Source organism: Myxine glutinosa, chromosome 9 (genome assembly GCF_964187855.1).
Source record: "Myxine glutinosa chromosome 9, kmMyxGlut1.1, whole genome shotgun sequence".
In the NCBI taxonomy this organism is placed as follows: Eukaryota; Metazoa; Chordata; class Myxini; order Myxiniformes; family Myxinidae; genus Myxine; species Myxine glutinosa.
In genome coordinates, this window is record NC_136269.1 from 108,375,669 (window position 1) to 108,381,953 (window position 6,285).

Here is a 6,285-nt window from a genome sequence, read left to right on the forward strand (position 1 = left end):
GTGGCGTCGTTGAGGCGCCGGTAGTCCCCGCATGGTCGCCATCCCCCGTCGGGCTTTGGCACGATGTGAAGCGGCGACGCCCAAGCACTCTCGGAGCGCCGCACGATGCCGAGCCGCTCCAGCATAGCGAACTCCGCTTTAGCTACGGCGAGCTTCGTCGGCTCGAGGCGGCGTGCCCGGGCGTAGACTGGTGGCCCGGCGGTGGGGATGTGGTGTTCCACCCCGTGCTTGACGGCCCCCGCCGAGAAGGTGGGCTGCGTGAGGGCCGGGAAACCCACGAGGAGGCGGGTGAATTCGTTCGCTGCCGGAAGCGTACAGATGAACCTGGCCGGAACCGAACCGCTCAGCAAGCCGCTCGATGAGCCGCTCCGGGAGCTGCTCAACGAGGCGGGCAGCGCGCAAGCGAGCGAGCTGAACGTCTCGGCCTGGACAAGCTTTCTGTGCTTGACGTCCACCAGTAGACCATTGGCACACAGGAAGTCCGCGCCGAGCAGTGCCATAGGCACGTCAGCAGTGACGAACGACCATCGGAAAACCTGCCCTCCGAACCGCAGAGAAAGGCAGCGTTTTCCGTACGTGCGAATGGACGTACCGTTTGCGGCAAGCAGCGCGGGGCCCCGGCCCGCGGACTGCTTGTCGGACGTACTGGCGGGAACGACACTTACCTGCGCTCCCGTGTCGCACCGGTAATGGCGCCCGGATAAGGTGTCCGTGATGAACAACAGGCTGCCAGTATGGCCGACGCTCATGGCAGGAAGCGAGCGCCGGCCTGGTCGTTTCCCGACCTGCCAAAAGTACAAGGCGGGCGACAGGACCTGGCCTTGTGGCTGAACCTGGCATAGAAATGGCACCGGGTCTGGCCCGGTGGTGGTTGCCGCACCGGTTGTGACGACGGTGGTGGGCGGGGCGTGGCGGCGGCCACGCACGGATCCGCCAAACCTACGCCGCACTCGGAAGGAAGCGAACGCCATGCCACGTGGCGATCCGCCAAACCTACGCCGTATTCGGGAGGATCCGAACGCCATGCCACGCGGCGATCTGCCAAACCTACGCCGTGCTCGGAAGGATCCGAACCACCCGCGCCGTGCGCGGCGCCGGGACCCACGACGGCCGTGCTATATGCCGGCCGCGCGTCGTGGGCTGAGAAGTACTTGTCCGCCTCCCTGGCCAGAGCCCGCGGTTCCGTAATGGTCGACCCGGCCAACGCGAGCCGCACCTGTACAGGCAGCGCACGGATGAAGAGAGCACGGAACAGGAAATCCGCGCGGCCGTCGCCAAGCAGGGCTAGCATGTAATCCATGCGGGCGGACGGGCGTGTGTCGCCGAGGGTGGGAAGGTGCAAAAGACGGTCGGCGCGGTCGGCCTCTGGGAGGCCAAACGTATCGAGGAGCAGCTGCTTGAGCGCCGCGTACTTGCCCTCGTCCGGCGGGTGCCGGAGGAAGGACACGACGCGCGCGGCCGTGCCGGAGCCAAGGGCAGCGACCACGTAGACGTACCTCGTGTCGTCCGCCGTGACGCCCCGGAGCTGGAATTGGGCCTCGGCTTGAAGAAACCAGGTGTCGGCCTGCGCTTCCCAGAACTCCGGCAGCTTGATCGCGTTGATGGCCATTGCGTGTTCGGGGGTTCAACTACGGTTGAACCAGTCGGAGGTCACCAATGTGGTGCGGGAGCACACACGTTGAACAAAGGTAGGCCACAACGCTTTGGTTATCATCGAGCTCTTTATTCATTGCTCACTCATCCGCACTGGAGCGCTCCGGGCTGCGCGCCCGGTGTATATCCCGCGGCCACGCCTACCCCTCGGGCGTGGCCGCCGCCCACTTGGTGCGTGGAATGATGCCCTCACGCCAGTGAGCTTTCGTGTCCGCCACAACATCAAGAACGCGGTGGAAGTTTCGTGAAACAGTTGACTGGCTGACTCCGAATCTGTAAGCTCGGTCCTCGTCAAAAATGTTCAATCGCAACTTCATGAGGAACATTAGCACTTGACCAAACTTTGTGAGTTTTTTACACGTTGGGAGAGCACATGATGTAAACGTGAAGAGTGGGAAAAAAATTGCCCAACAAGGAAGTCCCGTGTAAAATCGGAGTTTTGCATCGTTGTTCTGAAAGTGTTCTTCCTGCAGACCTGTTGCTCTTATCTTTTCTTCCAGGTCACACACTTGAGTTCTAAAGGCAATATTGTTCTTCTGTAGTTCCTCCACGGTTTTTTCCAGTGCACGAATGTCTCTGAAAGACAGTTCCGTTTGGGTTTCAGTCCCTCCAACAGGTGGAATCTGCTCATGAATGGGGCACTGCTCCGGATTTGCATTGTGTAGTTCCAGCAGTGTTGCTTGCCCTCTGAGGGCGCACTTCCATTTATAAGGGTGTGTGACGTCATATGCATAAGGTCCATTCGATGCAAACGAAAGTTGCAGTACAGTACAGTATGCCTTATGTAATAGTACTTGAATGAATTCATGAATATTCATTCGTTGAAATTGTCCCCTCCTCAACTTGGATTGGAAAGTCCCCCTTCAGACTCAGACTGTTTGTGAATACAAGGTTTTCGGTCAGTTAAACGAATTAACATTCTACCTCCCTCCCCCCACCTAGCTCCCCTGTAAACCCCTGGCTTTTTATAACTTTCCATAATTTTTCACATTAGAATCCGTCTTTACGGACGCGTTGTCGTGCCTCCTCCGAGCCTCACACCAAGGTTTGATCTGTTCATAGACGCCATGATGACACAAAGCGTGGCAGTGCAAAGGACCGGAAGTGGTTTCTTTTTTAACCGCTAACGATGACAGCAATTTCAACTCAATCCGTCCAGCAATTTGTGTGTACATAAATCAAACATCAATACAAAAAGAATGTTTTATGTTTTTTGTGGATTTGTCGTGATTTTTTTTTTCGTGAAAAGGGTGACCCATCAATAACAATGCGACTCACCCCCACCCGTTTGCGTAAACACCTGATTCTGGCATAAAGTAGTAAAGTACCCTACTCCATTAATGTCGGTGATGCCGAAGCAGTTTATTGGTCAGGGTTATACTGGGTGGTTTGCCATTTAACCTTCCTCGTAGTAGTTAGGGCAGGAACATCCTTTGAGTTTGCGGGAAATAACACGCCTACTGTGTGTGAAGGACACAATGGGATATTTAACATCCACCAACTAATGTCTGCAGACAGGAAGACCAACGTCCCTCCGATGGACGGCACACACTGATGAATCACCCTGTCTGTGAAACACCGGTATGGCAGTTTATACCTGGGTCGGCGATTCAAACCCAGGCTACAGACATCAGAGGCAAGGCCAAGTGTACGTACCATGTAATCCATACACCCCGGCAAATCTGCTTCAAATGCTGCCTTGTCTTTTATTGCAAGACCTTTTTCAAACAGCCTCAAAAGCATACACCTTGAATAAAAATGTGAATCACTTGTAAACACCACGGAAATCCCACAAAAAAAAATATATTCACCCAAATTTAGAACAGTTAGGTGAATTCGCCCAAATTTAAAACAGTTAGGTGAAATCACCCAAATGTAGAACAAGCTGGTGCACAGTGGAAGAAGAAAAAAAAATAAAAATTTTTTTTTTTTTTTTTCCCCCTTCAGTAAAATGCATGTGACAATTGAAATATGTAAAGTTCTTTAATTGTCGTTAATTCGTTTTACATGAATGCACAGCATCAAATTTTAATCAAACCCTTAACATTGCCAATAGAAATGCATATAATCAAGTGCAATGATCTTCACCAAGAATATTTTCTAGAGTGTCGTCATAAATACGATTCATAGATGTTGTGGGTTTTGTTTTTAGTGAAATTTGTGATCAAGAGAAAAACTGCGAAGATATTCACCACAAGATTCCAAATATTGTCGCCAGCTACGACAAGTGCGTTTTGCTAAATCGGGAAGGTGAAGGAATGAATGTTCACAATTCAAACCCACAAAAAATTTGCACCATAAGGATTGAAGGAACAGTGCATAAAGGACAAATTAGAAGTTTGTGCACAATAAAAAGTGAAATTATTTCCATTAGATGCAGTCAAGTAAAAAGACAAATCAATTCCAGGCAGGACAGGACAACGGTCTCAAAAAGATTCCAGAGCCATTAATTCCATTCGGTAAGCCACTCCTTCAAGCAAAGTTGTGAACGTAGGCCAAACTGGATTAGTTCTACTTGTTCCCTCTACCCAGACCAAAAAAAATTTTTAATAAAGAAAAATACATTTTTTAAGAAGGAAGCGATTGGTTTAGAATTTCGATGTAATGGTGGGGAAATCCAGTCCACCCATGTAAGATTAACCTGATTGGAAAAAACAATGGCCACTTCCTCTACGTGCCTTTCATTTTTCAATGGGCCAATAACGCCACAGCTCCTATTTGTACGGATCCATATAGCAACAGACAAATTGCACTGAGTCATGCCTCGAAAGCTATCATGAAATAGATGCCACAGATAAATTACAGTGTTAAAATGTCAAAATAGAAACATGAGCACGACTACTCAGCGGGTATAGGCGAAGAGCCGAACAGGCAGAGGCAGAGTGAATAACAGCCCGAGTGGGGCAAGGAGAAGATAAGCAAGCAACAGCAAGATCGTTCAGGTTCCTCCCGCTGGATAGCCAGTTTGTAGAGAAACCATCATAGGCAGCAGTTGCTGCATTCACTCCTCCCCTTCACCGCCTCGCCATTATCTGAAAAAAGGACAACTCGGATTTTGCTTCACCATTCAGGAAACTGCATTTACTAATCTTAAAATTGCACCTTCTAAATAAAAGCTTGCAACTCTCCACACACCCTGACACCAAGGATGAGTATCAAAACTTTACTGATGCCACAGTAATTGACAAATCTGAGAAGATAAATTTGTGGGCACACTTTAAGGTTGGTCGAGGACACTAGACTTGCATCCTAGAGGTGAATAACTCAAACCCAAATGAAGGTAGCAGTGTTAAAGATTTTGATTTTAAGCTTCGGTTAACAGATGATCTTTTGAAAAGATATTCACCAAATAACCCAATAGTATCCCCGACCTTCAGGTAGGGATGATTTACCCACCCCAACTCGGCTGGTCTATGTCTGGTGAGTTTTTAACCCTTTGCGAACGACTCAAAACCCTCAGGGCAACATGCGACAGAGACCAAAATGTTACCAATCGATGTAAAGGCAACACCAATCAAATTACAGAAATAAATTTCAAAATTGTCTACTCAAGTTCACCCAGGATGTAATTGGATTGTTGTTTTTGAAGTGGCATTTCATTTTTATTCAAATTTTAAAGAGGAATGAAAATATGCACAAATCGAAATTTCATTTTAACAATCCAAGCAAAGTAAAAAGAACTATAAAATAAAATTTGAGGTTAACACATCAATGGATATGCATCCATCCATGTTAGATGTCAATTAAAGGTCACGTGAGAGGGAGACGGGGAGAGAGAGAGACGGGGGGAGAGACAGACAGACGGGGGGAGAGACAGACAGACGGGGGGAGAGACAGACAGACGGGGAGAGAGAGAGACAGACGGGGAGAGAGAGAGACAGACGGGGAGAGAGAGAGACAGACGGGGAGAGAGAGAGACAGACGGGGAGAGAGAGAGACAGACGGGGAGAGAGAGAGACAGACGGGGAGAGAGAGAGACAGACGGGGAGAGAGAGAGACAGACGGGGAGAGAGAGAGACAGACGGGGAGAGAGAGAGACAGACGGGGAGAGAGAGAGACAGACGGGGAGAGAGAGAGACAGACGGGGAGAGAGAGAGACAGACGGGGAGAGAGAGAGACAGACGGGGAGAGAGAGAGACAGACGGGGAGAGAGAGAGACAGACGGGGAGAGAGAGAGACAGACGGGGAGAGAGACAGACAGACGGGGAGAGAGACAGACAGACGGGGAGAGAGACAGACAGACGGGGAGAGAGACAGACAGACGGGGAGAGAGACAGACAGACGGGGAGAGAGACAGACAGACGGGGAGAGAGACAGACAGACGGGGAGAGAGACAGACAGACGGGGAGAGAGACAGACAGACGGGGAGAGAGACAGACAGACGGGGAGAGAGACAGACAGACGGGGAGAGAGACAGACAGACGGGGAGAGAGAGAGACAGACGGGGAGAGAGAGAGACAGACGGGGAGAGAGAGAGACAGACGGGGAGAGAGAGAGACAGACGGGGAGAGAGAGAGACAGACGGGGAGAGAGAGAGACAGACGGGGAGAGAGAGAGACAGACGGGGAGAGAGAGAGACAGACGGGGAGAGAGAGAGACAGACGGGGAGAGAGAGAGACAGACGGGGAGAGA

The 6,285-nt window shown here is 50.8% G+C and overlaps 1 protein-coding gene across 1 annotated transcript in view; it reads right to left on the reverse strand.

Moving 5' to 3' along the window:
- Positions 1-3,621: 3,621 nt before the first annotated feature.
- The window catches only part of SELENOT (selenoprotein T), a 93,547-nt gene continuing 90,883 nt past the window's right edge, over positions 3,622-6,285 (reverse strand). Inside the window, exon 8 of the mRNA XM_068128582.2 lies at positions 3,622-4,685. The gene's annotated coding sequence lies outside the window, so the exon portion shown is untranslated. The remainder of the gene's footprint in view (positions 4,686-6,285) is intronic.